General features: G+C 43.1%; 1 protein-coding gene across 1 annotated transcript in view; it reads right to left on the bottom strand.

Annotated features, from left to right (window-relative positions):
* The window catches only part of st6gal1 (ST6 beta-galactosamide alpha-2,6-sialyltranferase 1), a 159,434-nt gene that overhangs the window by 139,703 nt on the left and 2,200 nt on the right, over nucleotides 1–17,531 (bottom strand). The gene's annotated exons all lie outside the window — the stretch shown is intronic.

The following is a 17,531-nucleotide window of genomic DNA, read 5'->3' as shown; positions in this document are numbered from 1 at the left end:
TGTGAACCAGGGTCTCAATACCCCAACCCGCTGAGGCTGCAAGGCATGAGGTAGGTAGAATGGTTTCGGAGACTGAGGGTTTGGCAGAGGAACTGTGAAGGCGGGAGAGGGCATCAGGCTTCACATTCTTGGACCCTGGGCAATAGGAAATTGTGAAGTTAAATCGTGTAAACAAGAGAGCCCAAGGGGCCTGCCTGGAGTTAAGGTGCTTTGCTGTTCGGAGATATTCAACATTTGTATGGTCGGTCCAGACCAGGAATGGCTGTTCTGCTCCTTCCAACCAGTGCCTCCACTCTTCCAATGCCATCTTGACCACCAGGAGTTCTCAGTTGCCTACATCGTAGTTCCTCTCTGCAGGATTGAGACGATGGGACAGGGAGGCACATGGATGAAGCTTTTGGTCCTGGGCAGATCGCAATTGATGTCTTTATTGAGACAAATAAAACAGAATCGATCTCTCCATCTACACTTTGGTAAACACTAAAGTTGTTCTTAGAGGCAAAATAATCTCCTATTCCTCTCCTCTCAATAAACAACGGAATATTAAACAACAACAACAGCTGATCGACGCTATTCTGAAATTAGACCAAAATCATTCTGCCTCTCCATCACCAGAACTTTACAAAGAAAGGCTGAGTCTTCAAACTCAGTACAATGTACTATCCACAGATAATGCTGAGCAGCAGCTAATCCGCTCACATGGTTTTGTTTACGAACATGGAGAAAAGTCTGGTCGACTTCTAGCTCATCAACTCAAGTGTGAATCTGCCTCACAGCTGATCCCTCAAATTCACAACACCTCAGGTGTCTTAAAAGTTAGCCCTACTGAAATCAAAAATACTTTCAAAAACATTTATTCAGCTCTTCACATGTCAGAACCACCTGAAGGCAATTCAGTTCTGAATGATTTTCTTTACAATTTGGAAACTCCTACCATTAGTACAGAGAAGTGAGATGAAATTGATCAACCTTTGCGGTCAGAGGAGTTTATTTATTCAATTACAGCAATGCAAAGTGGGTAATCCCCTGGCCCAGATGGCTACCCAATCGAAGTCTTCTGCCTAACTAGCTCCCCTCCTTTGTTAAAACCAGCAAAGATGCACCTGAGTGTGGCTCATACAGACCGATCTCACTTTTAAATGCAGATGTAAATTTCTTTGCAAATGCTTGCCTCTCGAATAGAAACCAATATGACAGACATCATATCGACGGATCAGACAGGGTTTATTAAGGCTCGCCACGCCTTTTCTAACATCCGACGTCTGCTTAATGTCATACACTCTCCTGCACCTTCGGACGTTCTTGAAGTGTTTATGTCTTTAGATGCAGAGAAGGCATTTGACAGGGTAGAATAGGAAAATGTATTCTCTGTAATGGCAAAATGTGGCTTTGGTGAAAACTTCATTTCCTGGGTCTTACTGTTGTACTCATCACCCAAGGCATCAGTACTTTGTTCACAGTATTTCCAATTATCAAGGGCCACACCCCAGAAACTGACTACTGTCAAACAGAAGCCAACTCCTGTTTCTCCTCCTCTTTGTCAGCCTTAGTCACCCCCAATCTCCCCCTTTCAGCGTCGCGCTACACATCCAATCCAATTGATGTCAATACTTTTGAAATGTGAACTCAATTCCGTCAACATTTTACATTTTCAAGGTCCTATATGTAATACTCAACTCTTCCTTCCAAGCAAACTTGATTCATCTTTCAGGATGTGACAGAGGAATGGCCTCACTAAGTTTCATGACCTTTATATTGATGGCACCTTTGCCAATTTCGAAGACCTCGCTAATCACATTGAATCTAACCCATTCAGGTTTATCTAGGTATTTCCAAATGAGCCTGTTTATTCGGACTCAAAGCCTAACCTTTCCAATTCTATCACCCAGATCGGGTCTGGATGCCATTTTGCAAACACCTTTTCAACTAAAGGGACTCATATACCGTATTTTTGAGAGAATCATGTCCCTTGATAAGCCATCATTCAATACAATCCGATCTGAGTAGGAAAGGAAACTTTGTGGAGAGATCACTGATGAAGTCTGGAATGGTGCCTTACTTAGGGTAAATGGAAGCTCCTCTTGTTCCCGGCTCAGCCTTAATACAGTTTAAGGTACTTCACCGTATCCATTTAAGCAAGGCCAGATTATCCAAATTCTACCCAAATATTGATGTGACATGTGTAAAGGCAGATTATTGGTCCACTATATTAAAAACACTTTCTGAAGCATTTGATATAAAGTTGCAGCCGAGTGCAGAAATGGCTATTTTTGGAGTACCAAACAACAATCGTTCTCTGACCAATAGACAACTAGATGCAATTGCTTTTGCCACCCTGTTGGCCCGCAGAAGAATTTTGTTGGATTGGAAATCTATCAATCCTATCCTTCGCCTCTCTTTGGCTCAAAGATCTGATGCTGTTCCTAAAATTAGAAAAAAATAAGTATAACTAATTTGATTCCACCTGGGACACGATGATATCCTATCCTCCAAACACTTCCTCCAGATTAGTGCTCTTGGCCCCACCCCCACCCCTTGAGATTACTGCTATAGGCCTATAGGATCACCTAATCACCTGAAATTGTTAGGCTATTACATTTTTTGCTTGTATTGAAGTAACATTGTTGTATACTTTTGTTTGGTTTTCTGATATGTAACTCAATGACTTTGGCGTTCTTTGTAAATGTGTTTGGTGGCATTCTGGGAGAGGTTGAAGGGGGACAAAAAGGGGGAACATTTACAATGTCTTTACATGTAATCTTTCATTCATTGTGACTATTCAGGAATATTCAGGATATTTCAAATTCACTCACTGGAAAACACAGGTTGGAAAGCAAATGGATCCTGCTGAAAAGAGAAGACTAGTTTCTCTGTAGGCTACCATGTTATCAACTTCCAAATAGACTTACTGAGCGAACAGCATTGTTTTTCCAAGTAAAACAAGAGAGCTTTTGGCTCAAGCGCAATGGCCATCGCTGGTGAGTGAGCTGTACATTATTGAGTTGAGTCAATGAAACAAAAGCTTTTTTAGGACTATAATTCCCTCCTCATATTGTACAATATGTGTCTCCAAACATCTAGGTCTGGGCTAATGATAGATTCAAGACAAGGTCGCTTTAATTGATCTCAGATTCTCAGTTTGTCAGTGTCAAAGTATAGCCTGTCACGGGGGCCAAAATCCCTGCTGCAGTGCGTGCAAACCTGGTCAAGAACTACAGGAAACATTTGATTTCTGTAATGGCAAACAAAGGTTTCTGTTTCTGCTTTTCTGATGTATAAAATACTTATGTCATGCAATAAAATGCAAATTAATTCAAATCATACAATGTGTTTTAGATTCCGTCTCTCACAGTTGAAGTGTACCTATGATAAAAATTACAGACCTCTACATGCTTTGTAAGTAGGAAAACCTGCAAAATCGGCAGTGTATCAAATACTTGTTCTCCCCACTGTACACTTAGGTTGGAGTTATTAAAACTCATTTTTCAACCACTCTGCAAATTTCTTGTTAACAAACTATAGTTTTGGCAAATCGGTTAGGACATCTACTTTGTGCATGACACAAGTCATTTTTCCAACAATTGTCTACAATTTCAGTGGGTCAGAAGTTTACATACACTCGGTTGACTGTGCCTTTAAACAGCTTGGAAAATTCCCGAAAAGTATGTCATGGCATTAGAAGCTTCTGATGGGCTAATTGACAATAATTTGAGTCAATTGGAGGTGTGCCTGTGGATGTATTTCAAGGCCTACCTTCAAACTCAGTGCCTCTTTGCTTGACATTAGGGGAAAATGAAAAGAAATAAGCCAAGACCTCAGTCTGAAATCTCATCCTTGGGAGCAATTTCCAAATGCCTGAAGGTTCCACGTTCATCAGTACAACAATAGCACGCAAGTATAAACACCATTGGACCACGCAGCCATCATACTGCTCAGGAAGGAGACGCGTTCTGTCTCCTAGAGATGAACGTACTTTGGTGCGAAAAGTGCAAATCAATGCCAGAACAACAGCAAAGGACCTTGTGGAAATGCTGGAGTGCTGGAGGAAACTGGAGGAAAAAGTATCTATATCCACAGTAAAACAAGTCCTGTATCGACATAACCTGAAAGGACGCCCAGCAAGGAAGAAGCCACTGCTCCAAAACCGCCATAAAAAAGCCAGACTCCGGCTTGCAACTGCACATGGGGACAAAGATCATACTTTTTGGAGAAATGTCCTCTGGTCTGATGAAACAAAAGTCATCAGTCAGGAAGTTAAAGCTTGGAAGTTAAAGCTTGGTCGCAAATGGGTCTTCCAAATGGACATTGACACCAAGCATACTTACAAAGTTGTGGCATAATGGCTTAAGGACAACAAAGTCTTGGTATTGGAGTGGCCATCACAAAGCCCTGACCTCAATCCAATAAAGAATTTGTGGGCAGAACTGAAAAAGCATATGTGAGCAAGGAGGCCTAAAAACCTGACTCAGTTACACCAGCTCTGTCAGGAGGAATGGGCCAAAATTCACCCAACTTATTGTGGGAAGCTTGTGGAAGTCTACCCGAAACGTTTGACCCAAGTTAATCAATTTAAAGGCAATGCTACCAAATACTAATTGAGTGTATATAAACTTCTGACCCACTGGGAATGTGATGAAATAATTAAAAGCTGAAAAAAATAATTCTCTACTATTATTCTGACATTTCACATTCTTAAAATAAAGTGGTGATCCTAACTGACCTAAAACAGGGATTAAATGTCAGGAATTGTGAAAAACCGAGTTTAAATATATTTGTCTAAGGTGTATGTAAACTTCCGACTTCAACTGTACATATTTTGTTCCAGAGATCCTGAAGATGCTAATAATACTGTCCACTGCTGACACTGAGGTTTCAGGATTTCTGAATTTTGGTTAATTATCATCCATGAGAGTGAGAATTGTGGTCTTAGTTGGAAATCTTTCTCCAAAAAGTGTTCTAGTTAACAGACATAGTGAACATACACTGCGAACCTACAAGTCAGAGGGGTTTAGGAATTTAGACACATTTTCAAACTTTGACATTATTCCCCTTTAAACCATTTAGTGAAATTGCATAATATGGTTTAAAGGAAGTAGTTATGTAAATGGCACCACCAGCACCATGGTGCCAAGAGGAGGCATCACACATGATCTCACCTCATAACAGACCCAGCACCAGGATAAAGTGACTAAAGTGGAAGTTAAAATTGACACATTTTCTGGGGTTCTTGCATTGGAATTATTTGTAATTCTGCTTATATCACACTATACCACAATAAACATGTTCAAATGCCAAGACATAGAGACCATTGAGTGCTTTTCAAGTGACAGTTGTCTCGAAATTATGGAAAGCCGTTTGGGTGTTTACGTGTCAAAACAATTCACGTCAAATTACACTATTTGACACGTCAAATAAGCTTCCAATTTGACTTGTCAAATAACAATTCTATTAGAATGTTGTGTGTGATGAATTTGCACATGCAAGCCAAGCGCCACAACTATCAGTAACACTGTCAAAGCAGTACAAAAAAGTATGCAAACAGGTAAACATCGGCCACGAATGATGTGTTTACAATACGCGTTGGAAATAAAGCATTATTTGTTCGACAGCAACTTCTGGGTTAGCTAACTTCTTGGTACCTAGCTTGCACCAATACATCAAGCCTAAAAACAATGACCAGTAGAAACTGCAGTCATTTTCATTGTCCTTAACAATGATTTAGGAATTCTTGTGAGTAAATATTAGCTAGTTAGCCACTTGTTGTTCGCCTATTGAAATTGAACTTCAGTTATTAAAATAATTAGCTAGCCAGCTACTTAATCCTGTTGCCCAAAGATAACATTATAAACAGCCAGCTAGTTTAATCTGGCAAATGAGGCTTGACCTGACTGGGTTATGTGTTGTGAAATTGGAAAAAATAAGGATTAGGCACAATAGTAGAATTTGCGGTTTGCCTTCAATAAAACAACCTCTGAAAGTGACGCAGAAGGTTACAATTGGTGGAATTATGCCATGTTTAGACTAGATAATGTTAAACATGGTTAGAATGTGAAGCAATGAAATGGGTTACCAGTCTACTCGGTGACACCCGCAGAACACAACTGTGAAAGGTTTACGCAAATATTAGCGTTGTAGCTCTTATCGCAGGACTGTGACTGTGTGAAATCACCTCCCCAGTCAGCCTATTGTATGTATTGACATTCATCTTGCACTGTACAGCTTTACCTAAGTATTGGGGATCAATGAAATGGTGTATCAGTCTACTCAATACCCAACATATTTTTCCCCAACATCGTCCTCAGAGTTATCAGACTCCAAAACATCTACGCAGTATTGTTTTTCCTCTGGAATAGTGTTCAATACACATGGCTTGACAATAAATGTGGCTCAATTCACAGTTGTTTCAGAGTCCCGCAATAAGAGCTATGACGCTAATGTTTCTCTGGGTGTCACTGAGTAGACTGATACCCTTGATCCACAATCCATAGGTAAGGCTGTACAGTGAAATAAGTATGCCCCCAATGCAATTCTAAAGTCTAATACATCCAGTGTGATTTCAACAGCTTTTTGTCAAATTAACAAATTGTCTTTTGTTGATTTTATATAACAACATTTCAACCTCGTTTAGCATGATCTATTCTATTATGGCATAATTCTATTTGTATTAATTTGTATCACTGTCAATTACATACTTTTATTTTGAAAGCTAACTGCAAAGTCCACTATTGTGGCTAGCTTCACATATATGGGTCAGACCACCATTAATCAAATGAGAACTAGTAAAACTACTATAGCTACTAAAACAGATTTTGCTATGTTTTTGGGGAAGAACATTGTTTGCATCCATGAGCTAGCTTGCTTTCTTTTATGACCAGCACTGTAGGTGCCCAAGACAACTAAACCAGCATCATAGCATACGTATCGATGAATTGTTGTGACATATGAAATACGAGTGATAGTGTAATCAATGTGTAATAACTATGTAAAAAATGTAGGAACGCGTTAAATTATTAGGTGACGTGCAGTCATATTCAGGACCTGATTAGTCAACAAGCTTATTTGACACGCAAAGACCTAAACAGCGTTCCATACGAAATCTGTATCAGCATAATGCAGCGACAAATTTTAAAAAAATGATATCAAATCAAACTTTCATTAAATCACACATCTAAGATACTCAATTAAAGCTACACTCTGTAACGGCGTTTTTTTTTTTTTGTTAAAGGAGAGTCGGACCGAAATGCAGCGTGTAAGTTACTCATGTTTATTTAGAGAAGACAAAACGAACGAACTAACACGAATAACTAATAAATACAAAAATAACAAACTGAACGTAAAACCAATTACAGCCTGACTGGTGCAAACTACACAGAGACAGGAACAATCACCCACGAAATACAAGGCGAAAACCAGGCTACCTAAATACGGTTCCCAATCAGCAACAACGAGAATCACCTGACCCTGATTGAGAACCGCCTCAGGCAGCCAACCTAATAAACACACACACACACACCCCTAATCAACTACAATCCCAGACACTACAAACCCCAATACAAAAACACAATACATAATAACCCCATGTCACACCCTGGTCTGACTAACTAATAAACTAAAACACAAAATACTAAGACCAAGGCGTGACAGAACCCCCCCCCCTAAGGTGCGGACTCCCGAACGCACCTCAAAACCATAGGGAGGGTCCGGGTGGGCGTCTATCCATGGTGGCGGTTCCGGCTCCGGACGTGGACCCCACTTCATAATTGTCATTGTTCCTCCCCTTCGCGTCCATGGATAATCCACCCTAACCGCCGACCATGGCCGAATAGTCCTCACCCAGAACCCTACATAATAGAGGAGCAGCTCGTGACTGAGGGGCAGCTCGGGACTGAGGCAGCTCGGGACTGAGGGACAGCTCGGGACTGAGGGACAGCTCGGGACTGAGGGGCAGCTCGGGACTGAGGGGCAGCTCGGGACTGAGGGGCAGTTCGGGACTGAGGGGCAGCTCGGCACTGAGGGGCAGCTCAGCACTGAGAGGCAGCCCAGTACTGAGAAAAAGCCCAGTACTGAGATGAAGCCCAGCCAGGTAGTTGAATCCGGCAGATCCAGGCTGACTGGCGGATCCTGGCTGACTGGCAGATCCTGGCCGACTGGCGGATCCTGGCTGACTGGCGGATCCTGGCCGACTGGCGGATCCTGGCTGACTAGCAGATCTGGAAGAGTCTGGTTGACTGGCAGATCTGGAAGGGTCTGGTTGACTGGCATATCTGGAAGAGTCTGGTTGACTGGCAGATCTGGAAGTGTCTGGCTGACTGGCAGATCTGGAAGAGTCTGGTTGACTGGCAGATCTGGAAGAGTCTGGTCGACTGGCAGATCTGGAAGAGTCTGGTCGACTGGCAGATCTGGAAGAGTCTGGCTGACTGGAAGAGTCTGGTTGATTGGAATAGTCTGGCTGACTGGCAGATCTGGAAGAGTCTGGTCGACTGGCAGATCTGGAAGAGTCTGGCTGACTGGAAGAGTCTGGCTGACTGGAAGAGTCTGGCTGACTGGCAGATCTGGAAGAGTCTGATTGACTGGCAGATCTGGAAGAGTCTGGCTGACTGGAAGAGTCTGGCTGACTGGAAGAGTCTGGCTGACTGGAAGAGTCTGGCTGACTGGCAGATCTGGAAGAGTCTGGCTGACTGGCAGATCTGGCTGCTCCATGCAGACTAGCTGCTCCATGCAGACTAGCAGCTCAGGCTGTTCTATGCAAACTGACAGCTCTGGCTGCTCCATGCAGACTAGCTGCTCCATGCAGACTAGCAGCTCAGGCTGCTGTATACAGACAGGAGGCTCCGGCAGCGCTGTAGAGGAGGAAGGCTCTAGAACCGCTGAACAGACGGGAGACTCCGACAGCGCAGGAGAGGGAGAAAGCGCTGGCTGCGCTGAACAGGCGAGGCGCACTGTAGGCCTGATGCGTGGTACTGGCACTGGTGGTATTTGGCCGAGGACACGCACAGGAAGCCTAGTGCGGGGAGCTGCTACTGGAGGGCTTGGGTGTGGAGGTGGTTCTGGATAGACCGGACCATGCAGGCGCACTGGAGCTCTTGAGCACCGAGCCTGCCCAACCTTACCTGGTTGAATACTCTCGGTTGTCCTGCCAGTGCTGTGAGGAGAAATAGCCCGCACTGGGCTATGTAGGCGAACCGGAGACACAGAGCGCAAGGCTGGTGCCATGAAAACCGGCCCAAGGAGACGCACTGGAGAACGGATGCGTAGAGCCGGCTTCATAGCATTTGGCTCGACGCTCAATCTAGCCCGGCCGATACGCGGAGCTGAAATATACCGCACCGGGCTATGCACCCGCACTGGGGACACAGTGCGCACCACTGCATAACACGGTGCCTGCCCGGTCTCTCTAGCCCCCCGGTACGCACAGGGAGATTGCGCAGGTCTCCTACCTGACGCAGCCATACTCCCTGATAGCCCCCCCCAAAAAAATTTTGGGGCTGCTTTTCGGTTTTCGCTCTGCGCCGCCGTGACTTTCTTTTCAACTCCAATCTTCGATAGCCCTCTTCGCACTGCTCCAGTGAATCCCAGGCGGGCTCCGGCACTCTCTCTGGGTCGGCCGCCCACCTATCTATTTCTTCCCACGTCGTTAAATCCCATGTCCATTCTCTGAATGATTCCTCCTCCCTTTGCTGCTCCAGCTGTCGCTGCCTGTTAACACGCTGCTCCTGTTTACTCTTCGCCTACTGCGCTTTAGGGCGGCTACACTCTTCTGGTTTAGCCCAGGGTCCTCGTCCGTCCAGGATTTCCTCCCATGTCCAGAAATCCTTAAAACGAGGCTCCTCTTTGCGCGGCTCCTCTTTGCGCTGCTCCTGCCTGTTGACACGCTGCTCGGTCCGTGTTTGGTGGGTGATTCTGTAACGGCGTTCTTTTTTTGTTGAAGGAGAGTCGGACCGAAATGCAGCGTGTAAGTTACTCATGTTTATTTAGAGAAGACAAAACGAACGAACTAACACGAATAACTAATAAATACAAAAATAACAAACTGAACGTAAAACCAATTACAGCCTGACTGGTGCAAACTACACAGAGACAGGAACAATCACCCACGAAATACAAGGCGAAAACCAGGCTACCTAAATACGGTTCCCAATCAGCGACAACGAGAATCACCTGACTTTGATTGAGAACCGCCTCAGGCAGCCAACCTAATAAACACACACACACACCCCTAATCAACTACAATCCCAGACACTACAAACCCCAATACAAAAACACAAGACATAATAACCCCATGTCACTCCCTGGTCTGACTAACTAATAAACTAAAACACAAAATACTAAGACCAAGGCGTGACACACTCGTTGTGAATCCAGCCAACATGTCAGATTTTAAAAAGGCTTTTCGGCGAAAGCATAAGCATAAGAAGCTATTATCTGATGACAACAAAGAGGGTAGCATATTTCAACACTGCAGGAGCTACACAAAACGCAGAAATAAAATATAAAACATGCATTACCTTTGACAAGCTTCTTTTGTTGGCACTCCAATATGTCCCATAAACATCACAATTGGTCCTTTTGTTCGATTAATTCCGTCCATATATATCCAAATGTCAATTTATAAAGCGCTTTTGATCCAGAAAAAAACAGCTTCCAAAAAACGCAACGTCACTACAAAATATTTCAAAAGTTGCCTATGAACTTTGCCAAAATATTTCAAAATACTTTTGTAATAGAACTTTAGGTATTTTTAAATGTTAATAATCGATCAAATTGTAGACGGGTCTATCTGTTGTTCAATACAGGAAGACAACAAACCAGCTCTACTTTTCACATCTTGCGCAACTCTCAACAGTGTTACCCAGTTCCAAGTTGGCCTACTTCTTCATTGCACAAAGGAATAACCTCAACCAAATTCCAAAGACTGGTGACATCCAGTGGAAGCGGTAGGAACTGAAAACCAGTTCCTAAGAAATATTGTTTGCCAATGAGAAATCACTGAACAGACAGAGACCTGTTCTGAACGGTTAGTCCTCAGGGTTTTGCCTGCTACATAACTTCTGTTATACTCACAGACATGATTCAAACAGTTTTAGAAACTTCAGGGTGTTTTCTATCGAAATCTACGAATAATATGCATATCTTATACTCTTGGCAGTAGCAGGAAGTTGAAATTGGGCACGCTATTGATCCAAAAGTGAAAATTCTGCCCCCTAGCCCCAAGAGGTTTTAAAACAAGGCTATTTTAGTAATGAACATAGGCAACAAGAACAGTGAATGCAGACAAAAATACAGCTGTCGAAACAAAATAATGCAAACTGTATGCTTAAAGTAACAGCCTAGTTACTCATGCATGCAAAGAAATACTGAATAGCAGTGTAAAGGAAATGTTAATGTTTGTGCCTTTCTTATAACTAATTTCTGTCTTCTATTCATGTGCTGTTCAAATAACCAATTTCTGTGTTCATGCAAGTGGCTGACTGTACAAATACCCACTAACAATAGCTGCAATTTGGCAGTACACACAGACCGTGTTTTGAGAACGAACTAAAGATATCTCAGTTTCAAGGTCTCAGCTTAGAGAAGAAGCCTCGTGATGTGTTGGTCTGTCACATGTTATGAAACAAAATGATAATGATTGAATAATTATGCTAAATCATGTAAATATAATTTGTCTGTGTATAGCCGTATATAAGACATCTGCTGGGACTGCCCCAGCAGAGCTCCTGATTGACGTGTACTTTTTTAATTTTTTTAATTTTTTTATTTCACCTTTATTTAACCAGGTAGGCTAGTTGAGAACAAGTTCTCATTTACAACTGCGACCTGGCCAAGATAAAGCATAGCAGTGTGAACAGACAACAGAGTTACACATGGAGTAAACAATTAACAAGTCACAGTAGAAAAAAAGGGGAGTCTATATACAATGTGTGCAAAAGGCATGAGGAGGTAGGCGAATAATTACAATATTGCAGATTAACACTGGATTGATAAATGATCATGTACAGGTAGAGATATTGGTGTGCAAAAGAGCAGAAAAGTAAATAAATAAAAACTGTGGGGATGAGGTAGGTGAAAATGGGTGGGCTATTTACCAATAGATTATGTACAGCTGCAGCGATCGGTTAGCTGCTCAGATAGCTGATGTTTGAAGTTGGTGAGGGAGATAAAGGTCTCCAACTTCAGCGATTTTTGCAATTCGTTCCAGTCACAGGCAGCAGAGTACTGGAACGAAAGGCGGCCGAATGAGGTGTTGGCTTTAGGGATGATCAGTGAGATACACTCACTGTGGTGCATTGAGTTGGTTGGAACCTCTCCAGCACTCTGACAATAAACAAGTATTAATTTAACTGACTTTGAGTGTCCCTGTGTAAGTATTTCCAGACAGCAGTTTGGCTTAGAATACTGACACAACTGCGAATGTGAATTAATGAATGTTAACAGAACAAAACAGTGGTACGAAGTAGTAGGCCTAGTAAACAAAATATCAGGTTGATAAAGGTATGAAACAATCTATATTGCATTAACAGTTAACAAACGCAGTAACGAAAAGGTGAATGGAGATCCAAATAACCAAAGCATAGCATGCAGCCTAACACAGTGAGATGCAGCCATGCACATCTGTCTTGCAAATAAATAGGCCTATAAGCCCCCTTCAAACATGGAAAACCATGCTGCTGGGCGCTCATGAGTTCAGCAATAATAGGCTACCAAGAAAACCATAGTAGAATGTATACAGTACCAGTCAAAAATTTGGACACACCGACTCATTCAAGAGTTTTTCTTTATTTTTGACGATTTTCTACATTGTAGAATAATAGTGAAGACATCAAAACTATGAAATAACACATATGGAATCATGAGGTAACCAAAAAAGTGTTAAACAAACCTAAATATATTTATATTTGAGATTATTCAAATAGCCACCCTTTGCCTTAATGGCAGCTTTACAAACTCTTGGCATTCTCTCAACCAGCTGCATGAGAAGGTCACCTGGAGTGCATTTCAATTAACAGGTGTGCCTTGTTAAACGTTAATTTGTGGAATTTCTTTCCTTCTTAATGCGTTTGAGCCAATCAGTTGTGTTGTGACAAGTTAGGGGTGGTATATATAATATAGCCCTATTGACATAAGACCAAATAAACAAAGAGAATCTACAATCCATCATTACTTTAAGACATGAAGGTCAGTCATTCCGTAAAATTTCCAAAACTTTGAGAGTTTCTTCAAGTGTAGTCACCAAAACCTTCAAGAGCTATGATGAAACTGGCTCTCATGAGAACCTCCAAAGGAAAGGAAGACCCAGAGTTACCTTTGCTGCAGAGGATAAGTTCATTAGAGTTAACTGCACCTCAGATTGCAGCCTAAATAAATGCTTCACAGAGTTCAAGTAACAGACACATGTCAACATCAACTGTTCAGAGGAGACTTCTTTTTTTTCTTCTTTTTTTCACCTTTATTTAACCAGGTAGGCTAGTTGAGAACAAGTTCTCATTTACAACTGCGACCTGGCCACGATAAAGCATAGCAGTGTGAACAGACAACAACACAGAGTTACACATGGAGTAAACAATAAACAAGTCAATAACACAGTAGGAAAAAATAGTCTATATACATTCTATGCAAAAGGCATGAGGAGGTAGGCAATAAATAGGCATAGGAGCAAATAATTACAATTTAGCAGATTAACACTGGAGTGATAAATGATCAAATGATCATGTATAAGTAGAGATACTGGTGTGCAAAAGAGCAGAAAAGGAAATAAATAAAACAGTATGGGGATGATTGGTTTAATTGGGTGGGCTATTTACAGATGGATTATGTACAGCTGCAGCGATCGGTTAGCTGCTCAGATAGCAGATGTTTAAAGTTGGTGATGGAAATAAAAGTCTCCAACTTCAGCAATTTTTGCAATTCATTCCAGTCACAGACAGCAGAGAACTGGAAGGAAAGGCGGCCAAATGAGGTGTTGGCTTGAGGGATGATCAGTGAGATACACCTGCTGGAGCGTGTGCTACGGGTGAGTGTTGCCATCGTGACCAGTGAACTGAGATAAGGCGGAGCTTTACCTAGCATGGACTTGTAGATGACCTGGAGCCAGTGGGTCTGGTAACGAATATGTAGCGAGGGCCAGCCGACTAGAGCATACAGGTTGCAGTGGTGGGTGGTATAAGGTGCATTAGTAAGAAAACGGAGGGCACTGTAATAAACTGCATCTAGTTTGCTGAGTAGAGTATTGGAAGCTATTTTATAGATGACATCGCCGAAGTTGAGGATCGGTAGGATAGTCAGTTTTACTCGGGTAAGTTTGGCGGTGTGAATGAAGGAGGCTTTGTTGCGAAATAGAAAGCGGACTCTAAATTTGATTTTGGATTGGAGATGTTTGATGTGAGTCTGGAAGGAGAGTTTACAGTCTAGCTAGACACCTAGGTACTTATAGATGTCCACATATTCTAGGTCGGAACCATCCTGGGTGGTGATGCTAGTCGGGCGTGCGGGTGCCTGCAGCGAACGGTTGAAAAGCATGCATTTGGTTTTACTAGCGTTTAAGAGCAGTTGGAGGCCACGGAAGGAGTGTTGTATGGCATTGAAGCTCGTTTGGAGGTTAGATAGCACAGTGTCCAAGGAAGGGCCAGAAGTATACAGAATGGTGTCGTCTGCGTAGAGGTGGATCAGGGAATCGCCCGCAGCAAGAGCAACATCATTGATATTTACAGAGAAAAGAGTCGGCCTGAGAATTGAACCCTGTGGTACCCCCATGGTGACTGCCAGAGGACCGGACAACATGCCCTCTGATTTGACACACTGAACTCTGTCTGCAAAGTAGTTGTTGAACCAGGCAAGGCAGTCATTAGAAAAACCGAGGCTACTGAGTCTGCCGAGAAGAATATGGTGATTGCCAGGTCGATGAAGACGGCTGCACAGTACTGTCTTTTATCGATGGCGGTTATGGTATCGTCTAGTACCTTGAGCGTGGCTGAGGTGCACCCGTGACCGGCTCGGAAACCGGATTGCACAGCGGAGAAGGTACGGTGGGATTCGAGATGGTCAGTGATCTGTTTGTTAACTTGGCTTTCGAAGACCTTAGATAGGCAGGGCAGGATGGATATAGGTCTGTAACAGTTTGGGTCCAGGGTGTCTCCCTCTTTGAAGAGGGGGATGACCGCGGCAGCTTTCCAATCCTTGGGGATCTCAGATGATACGAAAAAGAGTTTGAACAGGCTGGTAATAGGGGTTGCGACAATGGCGGCAGATAGTTTCAGAAATAGAGGGTCCAGATTGTCAAGCCCAGCTGACTTGTATGGGTTCATGTTCTGCAGCTCTCTCAGAACATCTGCTATCTGGATTTGGGTAAAGGAGAAGCTGGGGGGGCTTGAGCGAGTAGCTGCGGGGGGGGGGGAGCTGTTGGCCGAGCTGTTGCGAAATGCTTGTTGAAGTTTTCGATTATCATGGATTTATCGGTGGTGACCGTGTTACCTTGCCTCAGTGCAGTGGGCATTTGGGAGGAGGTGCTCTTGTTCTCCAAGGACTTTACAGTGTCCCAGAACTTTTTGGAGTTAGAGCTACAGGATGCAAATTTCTGCTTGAAAAAGCTGCCCTTTGCTTTCCTGACTGACTGTGTGTATTGGTTCCTGACTTCCCTGAACAGTTGCATATCGCAGGGACAATTCGATGCTATTGCAGTCTGCCACAGGATGTTTTTGTGCTGGTCGAGGGCAGTCAGGTCTGGAATGAACCAAGGGCTATATCTGTTCTTAGTTCTGCATTGTTTGAACGGAGCATGCTTATCTAAGATGGTGAGGAAGTTACCAGGCATCCTCAACTGACGGGATGAAGTCAATATCCTTCCAAGATACCCGGGCCAGGTCGATTAGAAAGGCCTGCTCGTTGAAGTGTTTAAGGGAGCATTTGACAGTATTGAGGGGTGGTCGTTTGATCGCGGACCCGTAGCGGATACAGGCAAAGAGGCAGTGATCGCTGAGATCCTGATTGAAGACAGCAGAGGTGTATTTGGAGGGCAAGTTGGTCAGGATAATGTCTATGAGGGTGCCCATGTTTACGGATTTAGGGTTGTACCTGGTGGGTTCCTTGATGATTTGACTCAATCAGGCCTTCATGGTCGAATTGCTGCAAAGAAACCACTACTAAAGGACACTAATCAGAAGAAAATACTTGCTTGGACCAAGAAACACGAGCAATGGACATTAGACCGGTGGAAATCTGTCTTTTGGTCTAATGAGTCCGAATTTGAGATTCTTGGTCCCAACCGCCATGTCTTTGTGAGATGCAGAGTAGGTGAGCGGATGATCTCCGCATGTTTGGTTCCCACCGTGAAGCATGGAGGAGGAGGTGTGATAGTGTGGAGTTATTTTTGTGGTGACACTGGCTGTTATTTATTTAGAATTCAAGTCACACTTAACCAGCATGGCTACCACTGTCACGACATCCGCCGAAGTCCCGTCCCTCTCCTTGTTCGGGCGGCGTTCGGCGGTCGACGTCACCGGTCTTCTAGCCACCGACAATCCACTTTTAATTTTTCATTTGTTCTGTCTTTGTCTTTCACACCTGGCTTCACTCAACCAATTACCTGTTTATTATTTAACCCTCTGTTCCCCATGTTTTGTTTGTGAGTGATTGTTCTTTGTACATCGGTCCGTTTTTGTAGGCTCGCTATGTTGCTTTTTATTTTTGTAAATTTGAGTAAAGTACGTTGATTACTTATATCTGCTGTCCTGCGCCTGACTCTCTACACCAGCTAAACACAGGACCATTACAACCATAGCATTCTGCAGCAATACACCATCCCATCTGATTTGCGTTTATTGGGACTATAATTAATTTTTCAACAGGACAATGACCCAAAATACACTTCCAGGCTGTGTAAGGGCTATTTGACCAAGAAAAGTGATGGAGTGCTGTGTCAGATGACCTGATCTCCACAATAACCCAAACTCAACCGGAATTGAGATGGTTTGGGATGAGTTGGACCGCAGATTGAAGTAAAAGCAGCCAACTAGTGCTCAGCATATGTAGGAACTCCTTATATATGTAGCTATACCCAGGGGCGTCATTTGGAATTTTGCATTGGAATTATATTGAATTCTGCTTACATCACACTATACCACAAAAAAACGTATTCTGTTTAAATGTTTAAATGCATTTGACCAAGAAGTAACAGGTTGGCGCGAAATCTCAGCTGCTCTCTAGCATCACCATGGACAGAGCACTACAAACTAAAGCAGATTAAAAACATGTTTAAAAACAGCTAGATTCTTTCTTACCTTTTCAGACCAGTTGAAGCCTCCTTGATGCTCTGTGGAATTTCCTGAGTAATTGATCTTTCCATTCTCCCCCAAATCTTCTTATAAGATCCCCCTCAAATGTCAGTTGAATTAGCTTAGCTTTCCTCGCGTGCAGCATGCTTTTTCTGTGCTGACTGAACACTTTTGTCAAAGTGGAAAATGAGTTATTGCACGTAGCTTCCTCAGTGACAATCTCACTCATGAGCCCTACGATTTAATGCTTGTATTTCCAGAGAGTAT

The sequence above is a fragment of the Oncorhynchus masou genome, chromosome 26 (assembly GCF_036934945.1).
Source record: "Oncorhynchus masou masou isolate Uvic2021 chromosome 26, UVic_Omas_1.1, whole genome shotgun sequence".
Taxonomy (NCBI): Eukaryota; Metazoa; Chordata; class Actinopteri; order Salmoniformes; family Salmonidae; genus Oncorhynchus; species Oncorhynchus masou.
The sequence above is the reverse complement of the archived record's forward strand: the minus strand, read 5'-3'. Positions and strand labels throughout refer to the sequence as shown.